At 49.9% G+C, this 12,585-nt stretch overlaps 1 protein-coding gene across 2 annotated transcripts in view; it reads left to right on the top strand.

Annotated features, from left to right (window-relative positions):
* The window catches only part of NAGA (alpha-N-acetylgalactosaminidase), a 2,142,885-nt gene that overhangs the window by 164,846 nt on the left and 1,965,454 nt on the right, over window positions 1-12,585 (top strand). The window lies entirely within an intron of this gene.

Genomic DNA, 12,585 nt, shown 5'->3' on the forward strand with positions numbered 1-12,585 from the left:
CCGGAACTCTCCTTTAAAAGCTCATTGCGTCGATTGCTGCAGCGCCGCATTCCACTCACCTTTACAGGGCGCCTCCATGTTGAGCAGCGATCATCCGGATTCGCAGTCACGCCCCAGCGCCTAGGGAGAAAAACACCAGAACAAAAGGTGAGAGAGAGAAGGGAATAAGGAAAGCTAAATCTCCATGTTAAGACTTACCTGTTGATTCATTCCCTCTTCATTTCGGGTCCGCGCCGCATCCTGGCATTTCCGGACCCCGGCCCCTAAGGGGAAAAAAAGACATCAGCGTTAATGAGCGAATGAAAAGACGTTACCAAAAAACGCTCATTAAAGACTTACCTGATTTCTACAAGGATTTCACCGCTCATCTCGGGTCGGTGCCTGTTCCCCGGCATTCCGTACCCCGGCCCCTATGGGGAAAAAGACACTAGCATTAGTACATTAATGCATGGACACAAGGGGAACCTCTTATCAAAAAACATACCTAGAAGCCAAGCAAGTTTGGTTCTCATCAATCCGAAAATCCAGTGAAGTAACTGGATACCAACGCGCCCCTGCATCAGAAGCAGGATGGAGAGCTCGGCCTTCCAGACCCTAAGAAGGATACTTCTGCGAGCCAGACAAGCCAGATTTGGGGGCCCGGTCCAGTCCGTCTTCCGAACCCTGCGCATCACCTTAGAAGAGGTCACAGCAGCGTGAACCAGGCCAGCGCCTCCAGGGGAGTCAGGTGAGCGTAACAGAACGCGAAGCCTTCCTACAAATTCCCACCCAGGCGCTATGGAAAGTTCTGAGACTGATCAGTTGGCCCAATTACTGGGAGAATTACGGGCCGAAGTACATGCCGTTCGTCAAGAGACTAATGCCCTCAGGAGGGAATTAATAATATCAAAGGAAAGAACTGATGACCTGGCCAGACAGCTTTTGCAAGGTCAAGCTGGGCAAACTCCTCTACCCGTTTCCAGAGGGAACCCCGCTCCTGTGGTTTCCAGTAACCCTGTGCAGATTAATCTACCTGGAAACATGCCGCTGGCCCCACCCGAACGCTTTGCTGGGGACTCCAAACGATTCGCCGTATTCACGAATCAGTGTCGTTTGCTCTTCCTATGCAGACCTGGGGCCTTCCCTAATGATCAGACCAAGGTAGCCTTTCTATTGTCATATCTCAGCGGCTGCGCTGCCGATTGGTCAGTTCCACTGGTTACTCAAGATGGCCCGATTCTCCGTGATTTTCAAAGGTTTCAAGCAAGCATGGAAAGGTTATTTGCTCGACACTCTCAGGGGCAGGCTCTGGATGACGAACTTCTATCCCTGCGACAGGGCAATCAGGACCTCCTATCCTATATTGCAACCTTTAATAGACTAACTGTGGGAACGGGATGGCCAGAGGATAAAAGAGTCACGTTGTTTTATCGAGGCCTTCGCGGAGAACTTAAAGATGTCTTGGCCCAAGTTGTAAATCCGCCCCAAGAATGCACAGAGTATATAGACTTAGTGGTCCAATTGGATCACAGACTTCAAAACAGAAAAGCAGATCGGTCCAGGTTTGAAACCCGGGTGTTGGTCAAGACCCATGCTAATCTCAAGGGAGTTGATGTCTCTGAGCCTATGCAAATTGGAGGGGTTAAAGGACCCTTAACTCAAAAGAAACGTGAAAGGAGGCGGCAGTTAAAATGATGTCTTTATTGTGGGAATTCTGGACACTTTCTACGAGATTGCCCGGCAAAACCGCCCCGAAAGGCGGTAGGAGCCGCTGATAAAAAACATGAAGACTCTGTTTCGGGAAACGACTTCGCCCGACAAGTGTAGGGGTCCGCTTGCCGAGCTTGAAAACTAACTCTCAGACCTCGCATTTCATTGTGCCAATGGTTCTCGTAGATCCAGAACAGCCTAAGCGGTTGCATGCAATAAAGGCATACATCGATAGTGGGGTTATTGGAAACTATGTGGATCGTGAATTGGTCTCTAGGATTAACCTCCCTCTCCGTCCTAAAACCAGCAAAGATGTCATCACCACAGTCGATGGAACTGAAATTGCCTCTGGACCGGTAACACATTCCACTACTGAGGTGACTCTTATTGGTCCCGACGGCCATCGGGAGGGTGTTGTGTTTGATGTAATCAAGGCTCCACAGTTTCAGGTTATTTTTGGAATCCCTTGGTTAGAGACACATAATCCTCGAATTGATTGGCGAGCTAAGAGAATAACTTCCCGGATTGTACACAAACCTGCTACCCAGAAAACCTGAAGATTAATCTAGCATCTGTAACCTCTGCCTCCATGCAACTACCTCCGGAATACCAAGACTTTCAGGACGTCTTCCAAAAGGAACAGGCCAACACGTTACCTCCTCACAGATCGTACGATTGTCAAATCGATCTGGTGCCCGGTGCACAACCCCCTTGTAGCAGGATTTATGCCCTTACCGAACCTGAGAATCTGCATTTGAGACAATATTTGGATCAATACCTAGCTAATGGTATTATTCGCCCGTCAAAGTCTCCGGCATCCTCGGCTTTGTTCTTCGTGCCCAAAAAAGAAGGCGACCTTAGAACTTGTATCGATTACCGCGCATTGAAACAGATAACGGTTAAAAACCGTTATCCTCTGCCTCTGATCCCTGAACTCCTTGACCAGATGAAGGACGCTTGCATATACACCAAGTTGGATCTCCGGGGGGCTTATCATCTGGTACGAGTTAAAGAAGGCGACGAATGGAAAACTGCCTTCCGTACTAAATACGGATTATTCGAGTACCAGGTGATGCCTTTCGGATTGTGTAACGCGCCGGCTGCCTTCCAATACTTCATGAATGATGTCCTTCGGGAACTCATCGATGTTTGTGTTGTCGTATATATCGATGACATTCTGGTGTACTCCTCTTCGGAATCTGATCACAGAAAACACGTCAGGGCAGTACTTGAAAAACTGCGCCAACACAAACTATTTGCTAAATTGGAGAAATGTGTTTTCCATACCACAGAAGTCGAGTTTCTAGGTTTCATCCTGACACCCAAAGGAGTCCGAATGGACTCAAGAAAAGTGGATGCCATCCTCAAATGGCCATCACCTAGCTCTGTAAAAGGGGTTCAAAGCATGCTCGGCTTTGCCAATTTCTATCGCAGGTTTATCCCGGAATTTTCACGCGTGGTACAACCCATTACTGCACTCTTGAGGAAAAATAAACGTTTTGAATGGTCTGAAGAAGCCGAGCAGGCCTTTCAGGATTTAAAAGCTAAGTTTACCTCTGCACCTATATTGAAACACCCGCGTCCAGATCTCCCTTATGTCGTCGAGACTGACGCATCCAGCCTAGCCATGGGAGCTGTCCTGTCCCAAAGAGATCCCGAAACCAACCAACTGCATCCCGTAGCATTTTGGTCCAGAAAATTCTCGGCACCCGAGATTAATTATGCAATCACGGACAAAGAACTGTTAGCCATTAAGTCCGCTTTTAAAGCCTGGCGGCATTATCTGCTTGGCGCTCGACATACCATCACAGTGATCACTGATCACCGGAATTTACAGTATTTGAAAACCGCCAAGGCTCAGTCATCACGGCAGCTCCGATGGGCTTTGTTTTTCGCTGAATTTGATTTTGTGATTACCTATCGACCTGGCTGCAAGAATGGCAAAGCAGACGCCTTATCCCGAATTGGAATGGGAGAATCTGATACAAACTCAGAACCAGTACCAATAATTCCCGAACAGAGGATTCTAAGCATGACTTCCTGGTCCCCTTGCTTGCACTGGATGTGCCTGAACCCCTGTCCTGGGTTCCACCTTCCTCATCAGTGCCTGGGGGATAGAAGAGATGCAGGTCATCGGTGAGATTGCCAAATGGCAGCTGTGATTTGTGGCAGTGTTATATCTTGATACATTCAGGCATGATTTCATTTCTGTTGTGTGGCATTTGGTGTACTGAGAGGACATGTTGGCAATGATTGCATGGCTGGTGGCAATGGATTGTCTAGGTGTGGGGGGGACATGGGCATGGATGGGTTTACAGATTTCACGCAGCATGCGTGTGGTGCAGGGGGTGGCAATCAATATTCTGTTGGTGAGTTGATGTTGCCTTGGGTATGGGAATTGCCTTGCCTATTCTGACTCCCACCTCACTTGTGTCACATCATGTTTTGTTATAGGTGGATGTGATGGTTCACTCACCTTCCTCTGTTGTAGTAGCTGCCCCATACTCCTGCTCTCCAATCCCCTCGATGGATTCTGGATCGATGAATCCACTTGCAATCTCCTCCCATGTGGTGAGCTTAACAGGGGAGTGTGTGCCACCGCCTGTCGCCATTGCGGCCTGCCGGTTCTCCGCAAGGATCTTCCGCACACGGAGGCGGAGGTCATCCCAGCGCTTTCTGCAATCCCGGACACTCCTTGGGGTAACCCCCACTGCTGTTACCCTCTGCGCAACCTCCTGCCACACCTGTTTTTTATGCGTTTGGGCCGCATGCTTCAGGTCCGTGCTTCGGATAATGTCAGCATGCTGTTGTAGGGTGTCCGCTAGCATTGTCAATTCTGCATCTGGGAAGCGCTGCTTCCTCTTCCTTTGTTTGCGTTGTTTGCTTTTTCCGGTGGCCTTTGACATCCTGGTTCTGTTTTGGCACTCAACAACACGGGTGTAGTGGTAGTAATGGAGGATGGCAATGGATTGTGTTTTTAAAGAGGGCCGCCGGCCCATTTCCCGTTCCTGCGCGATGACGTAATTTCCGGGTCTGTTTTTTGCGAACACGGTAATACCATGGTGGTATTACCGTGCCGGTATTTACGGGTTAGTGTGAGGCGGTAGCGCAATGGACGGGCCCCGCGATGCCGGTATAGGGGGCTTGGAGGCCCTTTACCGGCATGGCGGTGTTGCCACTACCGGCATGGGGGAACGCGTGTGCTCGCGCACTCGTAATGACCCGCTATTAGCGGGTTCATACGTGCACGGACCCGCTCATTCCGGCATGCCGGTAATGAACACGGTTTTACCGGCATACTCGTAATGAGGCCCATTATCTTTCAGCGCCTCAGCCCGCAGGCGCCATGTGGGAATTCTTCCCCTCGGGGGGCGGTATTGCCATACTAACATCATGGTCCGAGAGGACCCTCGCTTTATATTCTGCGTTTGTTATTTCGGTCATTAGTTCGTGCGTGACGAACACATAGTCTAGCCTAGTATGTAGGTTCTGGGGGGCCGCATAATGCGAGTATTGTCTGTCTTGTGGATGACGAGCCCTCCATGCATCATCTAGCCCGAAATCTGCCACTAATGATTGCAATGCCTTCGCAGCCGGAGTGGGTCTATCTATTTTAGTATCTGATCTGTCTATTTTGGGGTTCAATGCACAGTTGAAGTCCCCCCCCCCATATCACTGTTTCCCCCACAACAATGCTGAGCTTGCCATACAGGGTTCTAAAGTACGCAGCCGTGTCCTGGTTCGGGGCATAAGTGTTAACAATACATATCTCTCTGTTTTCCACCAGCCCTTTCATGACCACCATCCTGCCGTCTGACTCCGCTGCCGAATACAGTAGCTGGAACGGAACATGTGGGGCTACCCATGTAATGACCCCTCTAGCATAGGCCGAGTATGCTGCTCCTACCATCGTCCCCCTCCACTTCCTCTGTAGTACTTCTAGCTTTTCCCGCGTTAAGTGGGTTTCCTGTAACAAGGCTATGTCTACTTTCTGCCTGGGCAGGTACAGCATAACCTTGTTTCTTTTCAGATAACTGTTGAGCCCCCTAACATTCCAAGTGACTATCTTAAGATCTCCCATGGTTCATATCGCTTTGCTCAGGATGTAGGCTTGCACCCCAACTTCCCACCCCCCCACGCTATAGCACACCACTGCACACCCTCCCTACCCTCCCCCCTCCCTCCCCAACATTGTCTCCAACCCCAAAAAATGCCCAGCTCCATCCCAGGATCTCAGGCCCTCCCGCGTTTGGTTCTGCCTCTGGAATCCCAGGCCCAGAACCCAGCAGGGTGTCACCAGGCTACCAGTGACCTAACTAAACTTCTAGATGTGGGGGTATGAGGTCATGCTCCATATAACTCTTATCTGACCTAGATTTTTGCAGTGCTACCGGATCATATTATAGCTATGTCTATGGGCCTACTTCCCACTAGTTATATGCAATGCTATATTCCGGTCCCATTGTCATCAGCTACAGCACATAGGGCACTCCAGACGCTCATTACTTACCTCTGTCTTCATCTTCCTGAACCCCCGGTTCCTGGGGGCTGTTCTGCGCATCCAACCATCCCATGGCATCCTCTGGGGCGTTGAAAAACCAAGTCCTGCTCTTGTGGAATACCTTTAATTTAGCTGGGTAGAGCAACATGTATTTATGGCCTGATTCCCGTAATCTTCTCTTCACTGTCCCAAAATTCATGCGGCTGCGCTGTACCTGCAGGGTATAATCCGGGTATGCTGTTATGCTCGCTGCCCCTCTCCGGATCGTGCCCCCCTTCCTAAAGTGTTCAAGGATCCTTTCCCGATCTCGGTAGTTCAGGATCTTAGCTATTACTGGCCTAGGCTGATTTCCTGGCGGCAGCTTTCTCATCAAAGCCATGTACGCTCTCTCCACCGCGAACCCCTGGGACAGGGTTCCTCCAGGTATCTCCTGCAAAAGCATGGGGCCTCATTCCGAGTATGGCGTTAAGGGATAGCGGCCACCGCTAACGAGAGCGGTGGCGGTAATCCCTTACCGCCATACTCCGAGTTCCCTTAGCGCCATGGTGCTTTTAACACCTGCTTTTAGCAGGCGTTAAATACCATGGCGCTAAGGGACCTTGATGTTAATTACGCCACCGTAATTTACGGTGGCGTAATTGACGCCTTCCCCACTCCCATTATGCCCTATGGGGCGAGAATGGGAATGGGGAAGGGTAAATGGGGATTGGGGAATTACCGCCCCGCCAACCTTGGAATGGGGCGGTAATTCCGCCAACCACCAAGGCGCTGCCGGTCCGGGTACGGCGTCAACCAAGGCGTTAATAGCGCCATTGGTTAGCGCCGTACTCGGAATGAGGCCCATGGACTCGATGTATTCCGTGGGGTTCGGGCCCTCAGCTCCTTCAGGCAACCCGACAATGCGAACATTGTTCCTCCGAGCGCGCCCCTCCGCTTCCTCCGCCCTGTTTTCCAGGTTGCCCACACGTTGCACTAGGGCGTGAATTTCCGACTTATGGGCCGCACAGGCCGCCGTATTCGGGGCTACCTCTTTTTCCAGGTCTGCTGTGAATTTGGCCAGCGATCTTACGTCTTGTCGTAATAAATTCACATCTTCCTTCACTTCTCCGACTTTCAACTCTAGTGCAACTTTCAGTTCATTTATTGCCTGGTCCAATTTGGTCTCCCAAGCCACCTTTAGATCTGCTATCGCCGCCAGGACCGCCTTGTTGCCCATTGCTTCTGAGTCGCCTTCCGGGGTCTTGTCTTTCTTCCTGGCTCCTTCGGCACCTGGGGGTGATTTTGCAAACTCATCCAATGTGGGCTGCTTGCCTTTTGGTCGAAGGGGCTTGTTGGACATCTTAAGGTCCTAGGGGGGCGCGGGCCCACCACCTACCGTCCTCTTTTCGGATATGCCAAGTCACCCAAGATCTCCAAACCCAATTCACACAGGTTTCTATGGCAGTCCGTCGCTTGGTTTTTCTTGGCGATGCGCGCGCCGTGTGTTATGGCCCTCTTCAGCGTTGCGTCATGTCTGACCTGCCTCCTCACATCCCCGGCGAAGGTCTAGCTCCTCAAGAAGTTAGCTTCGCCACATGGATGCAGTGTGGCCCTGCTACACGGCTCCTGGCGCTTTGCAATACACCTTATATATTATGTCTTATGAGCCTATTCCGCACATTTGTCAATGCGCCTTCAGCTGTATGCTCGATTATATTCTGCCGATTTACTACTGGGCAGGCTGTGTAGTTAGTCCGCCAGTGTGCTGGCCTTAGGCTGTTTCATATCAGTGATCAGTCCGCTTATTCACGTTTATCTGTACCTGACCAACTCAGGATTACCAGGGGATTATCCTCCCCACACCAGCTCCACGTGTTTTCTGCTGCTCGAGTTGCCATGCAAGTGCCCTTTCTTGCAATTCCAGTATGTCTATATTCTGTGAGCGTGTTTCGTTTCACTTCCAGGGCGCCTGATACCATACACTCGCTCTCATTCCACTCGTGTTTCTTAGGCAAGCTGCACAGCAATATACTCAGTATGTTGGGTAGTGGGGCACACTTGTCATGATGCCCGCTCCCGGGGAGCCGGTTCAAGCCTGGCGTCCCCGAAAGCGGTCATCCAGTCCCCAAGGAAGGACCCAGCAACCCCATATAGGGGCCCTTTGGACAGTGTCCTGGCGCCTATGGCGCCAGGCTCATAAAAGACATCAGTCCTGGCGCCATAGGCACCAGGCTCATTATGGGAATGCTTGGGTCATCTTACCTGATGCAGACCATGCTGCAGGATCCCGGCCTCCTTGAGACCTGAAAGGAACTACTTTACCTGTGGGACTAATTTACCATCCTGGCGTGGTCGGGGAAGGATACATTACCTGATTGTAGGAAGGATACATACCTGGAACTTTTTCCAAGGCTATTTAAACCCCACCCGAACAGCCACACGAGCTTCGCGTTGTTCTGCATCTAGCAGCTGGACGCTCACCGTGTCTGCTCCTGCATCCTTACCTGCTAAATCCACATCCCGGAGACATCTCGCTGACAATCCTGAAAAGGAAGACTTTAATTTAAAAGCTCATTGCGTCGATCGCTGCAGCGCCGCATTCCACTCACCTTTACAGGGCGCCTCCATGTTCAGCAGCGATCATCCGGATTCGCAGTCACGCCCCAGCGCCTAGGGAGAAAAACACCAGAACAAAAGGTGAGAGAGAGAAGGGAATAAGGAAAGCTAAATCTCCATGTTAAGACTTACCTGTTGATTCATTCCCTCTTCATTTCGGGTCCGCGCCGCATCCTGGCATTTCCGGACCCCGGCCCCTAAGGGGAAAAAAAGACATCAGCGTTAATGAGCGAATGAAAAGACGTTACCAAAAAATGCTCATTAAAGACTTACCTGATTTCTACAAGGATTTCACCGCTCATCTCGGGTCGGTGCCTGTTCCCCGGCATTCCATACCCCGGCCCCTATGGGGAAAAAGACACTAGCATTAGTACATTAATGCATGGACACAAGGGGAACCTCTTATCAAAAACTTACCTAGAAGCCAAGCAAGTTTGGTTCTCATCAATTCGAAAATCCAGTGAAGTAACTGGATACCAACGCGCCCCTGCATCAGAAGCAGGATGGAGAGCTCGGCCTTCCAGACCCTAAGAAGGATACTTCTGCGAGCCAGACAAGTCAGATTTGGGGGCCCGGTCCAGTCCGTCTACCGAACCCTGCGCATCACCTTAGAAGAGGTCACAGCAGCGTGAACCAGGCCAGCGCCTCCGTGGGAGTCAGGTGAGCGTAACAGAACGCGAAGCCTTCCTACAAATTCCCACCCAGGCGCTATGGAAAGTTCTGACACTGATCAGTTGGCCCAATTACTGGGAGAATTACGGGCCGAAGTACATGCCGTTCGTCAAGAGACTAATGCCCTCAGGAGGGAATTAATAATATCAAAGGAAAGAACTGATGACCTGGCCAGACAGCTTTTGCAAGGTCAAGCTGGGCAAACTCCTCTACCCGGTTCCGGAGGGAACCCCGCTCCTGTGGTTTTCAGTAACCCTGTGCAGATTAATCTACCTGGAAACATGCCGCTGGCCCCACCCGAACGCTTTGCTGGGGACCCCAAACGATTCGCCGTATTCATGAATCAGTGTCGTTTGCTCTTCCTATGCAGACCTGGGGCCTTCCCTAATGATCAGACCAAGGTAGCCTTTCTATTGTCATATCTCAGCGGCTGCACTGCCGATTGGTCAGTTCCACTGGTTACGCAAGATGGCCCGATTCTCCGTGATTTTCAAAGGTTTCAAGCAAGCATGGAAAGGTTATTTGCTCGACACTCTCAGGGGCAGGCTCTGGATGACGAACTTATATCCCTGCGACAGGGCAATCAGGACCTCCTATCCTATATTGCAACCTTTAATAGACTAACTGTGGGAACGGGATGGCCAGAGGATAAAAGAGTCACGTTGTTTTATCGAGGCCTTCGCAGAGAACTTAAAGATGTCTTGGCCCAAGTTGTAAATCCGCCCCAAGAATGCACAGAGTATATAGACTTAGTGGTCCAATTGGATCACAGACTTCAAAACAGAAAAGCAGATCGGTCCAGGTTTGAGACCCGGGTGTTGGTCAAGACCCATGCTAATCTCAAGGGAGTTGATGTCTCTGAGCCTATGCAAATTGGAGGGGTTAAAGGACCCTTAACTCAAAAGGAACGTGAAAGGAGGCGGCAGTTAAAATGATGTCTTTATTGTGGGAATTCTGGACACTTTCTACGAGATTGCCTGGCAAAACCGCCCCGAAAGGCGGTAGGAGCCGCTGATAAAAAACATGAAGACTCTGTTTCGGGAAACGACTCCGCCCGACAAGTGTAGGGGTCCGCTTGCCGAGCTTGAAAACTAACTCTCAGACCTCGCATTTCATTGTGCCAATGGTTCTCGTAGATCCAGAACAGCCTAAGCGGTTGCATGCAATAAAGGCATACATCGATAGTGGGGCTATTGGAAACTATGTGGATCGTGAATTGGTCTCTAGGATTAACCTCCCTCTCCGTCCTAAAACCAGCAAAGATGTCATCACCACAGTCGATGGAACTGAAATTGCCTCTGGACCGGTAACACATTCCACTACTGAGGTGACTCTTATTGGTCCCGACGGCCATCGGGAGGGTGTTGTGTTTGATGTAATCAAGGCTCCACAGTTTCAGGTTATTCTTGGAATCCCTTGGTTAGAGACACATAATCCTCGAATTGATTGGCGAGCTAAGAGAATAACTTCCCGGATTGTACACAAACCTGCTACCCAGAAAACCTGAAGATTAATCTAGCATCTGTAACCTCTGCCTCCATGCAACTACCTCCGGAATACCAAGACTTTCAGGACGTCTTCCAAAAGGAACAGGCCAACACGTTACCTCCTCACAGATCGTACGATTGTCAAATCGATCTGGTGCCCGGTGCACAACCCCCTTGTAGCAGGATTTATGCCCTTACCGAACCTGAGAATCTGCATTTGAGACAATATTTGGATCAATACCTAGCTAATGGTTTTATTCGCCCGTCAAAGTCCCCGGCATCCTTGGCTTTGTTCTTCGTGCCCAAAAAAGAAGGCGACCTTAGAACTTGTATCGATTACCGCGCATTGAACCAGATAACGGTTAAAAACCGTTATCCTCTGCCTCTGATCCCTGAACTCCTTGACCAGATGAAGGACGCTTGCATATACACCAAGTTAGATCTCCGGGGGGCTTATCATCTGGTACGAGTTAAAGAAGGCGACGAATGGAAAACTTTTCCGTACTAAATACGGATTATTCGAGTACCAGGTGATGCCTTTCGGATTGTGTAACGCGCCGGCTGCCTTCCAATACTTCATGAATGATGTCCTTCGGGAACTCATCGATGTTTGTGTTGTCGTATATATCGATGACATTCTGGTGTACTCCTCTTCGGAATCTGATCACAGAAAACACGTCAGGGCAGTACTTGAAAAACTGCGCCAACACAAACTATTTGCTAAATTGGAGAAATGTGTTTTCCATACCACAGAAGTCGAGTTTCTAGGTTTCATCCTGACACCCAAAGGAGTCCGAACGGACTCAAGAAAAGTGGATGCCATCCTCAAATGGCCATCACCTAGCTCTGTAAAAGGGGTTCAAAGCATGCTCGGCTTTGCCAATTTCTATCGCAGGTTTATCCCGGAATTTTCACGCCTGGTACAACCCATTACTGCACTCTTGAGGAAAAATAAACATTTTGAATGGTCTGAAGAAGCCGAGCAGGCCTTTCAGGATTTAAAAGCTAAGTTTACCTCCGCACCTATATTGAAACACCCGCGTCCAGATCTCCCTTATGTCGTCGATACTGACGCATCCAGCCTAGCCATGGGAGCTGTCCTGTCCCAAAGAGATCCCGAAACCAACCAACTGCATCCCGTAGCATTTTGGTCCAGAAAATTCTCGGCACCCGAGATTAATTATGCAATCACGGACAAAGAACTGTTAGCCATTAAGTCCGCTTTTAAAGCCTGGCGGCATTATCTGCTTGGCGCTCGACATACCATCACAGTGATCACTGATCACCGGAATTTACAGTATTTGAAAACCGCCAAGGCTCAGTCATCACGGCAGCTCCGATGGGCTTTGTTTTTCGCTGAATTTGATTTTGTGATTACCTATCGACCTGGCTGCAAGAATGGCAAAGCAGACGCCTTATCCCGAATTGGAATGGGAGAATCTGATACAAACTCAGAACCAGTACCAATAATTCCCGAACAGAGGATTCTAGGCATGACTTTGTTACAGACGCTTGAAGACATTCAAGCCAGAGTGAAACAACTCCTGGACCCTACAACCTTACAGGAATGGATACAAAAGGGATCAGACTTTACCATAGATAATGGTTTACCTTATTTCCAAGGACGCTTATTCCTGCCAC

Source organism: Ambystoma mexicanum, chromosome 3q (genome assembly GCF_040938575.1).
Source record: "Ambystoma mexicanum isolate Mex_15411 chromosome 3q, UKY_AmexF1_1, whole genome shotgun sequence".
Taxonomy (NCBI): domain Eukaryota; kingdom Metazoa; phylum Chordata; class Amphibia; order Caudata; family Ambystomatidae; genus Ambystoma; species Ambystoma mexicanum.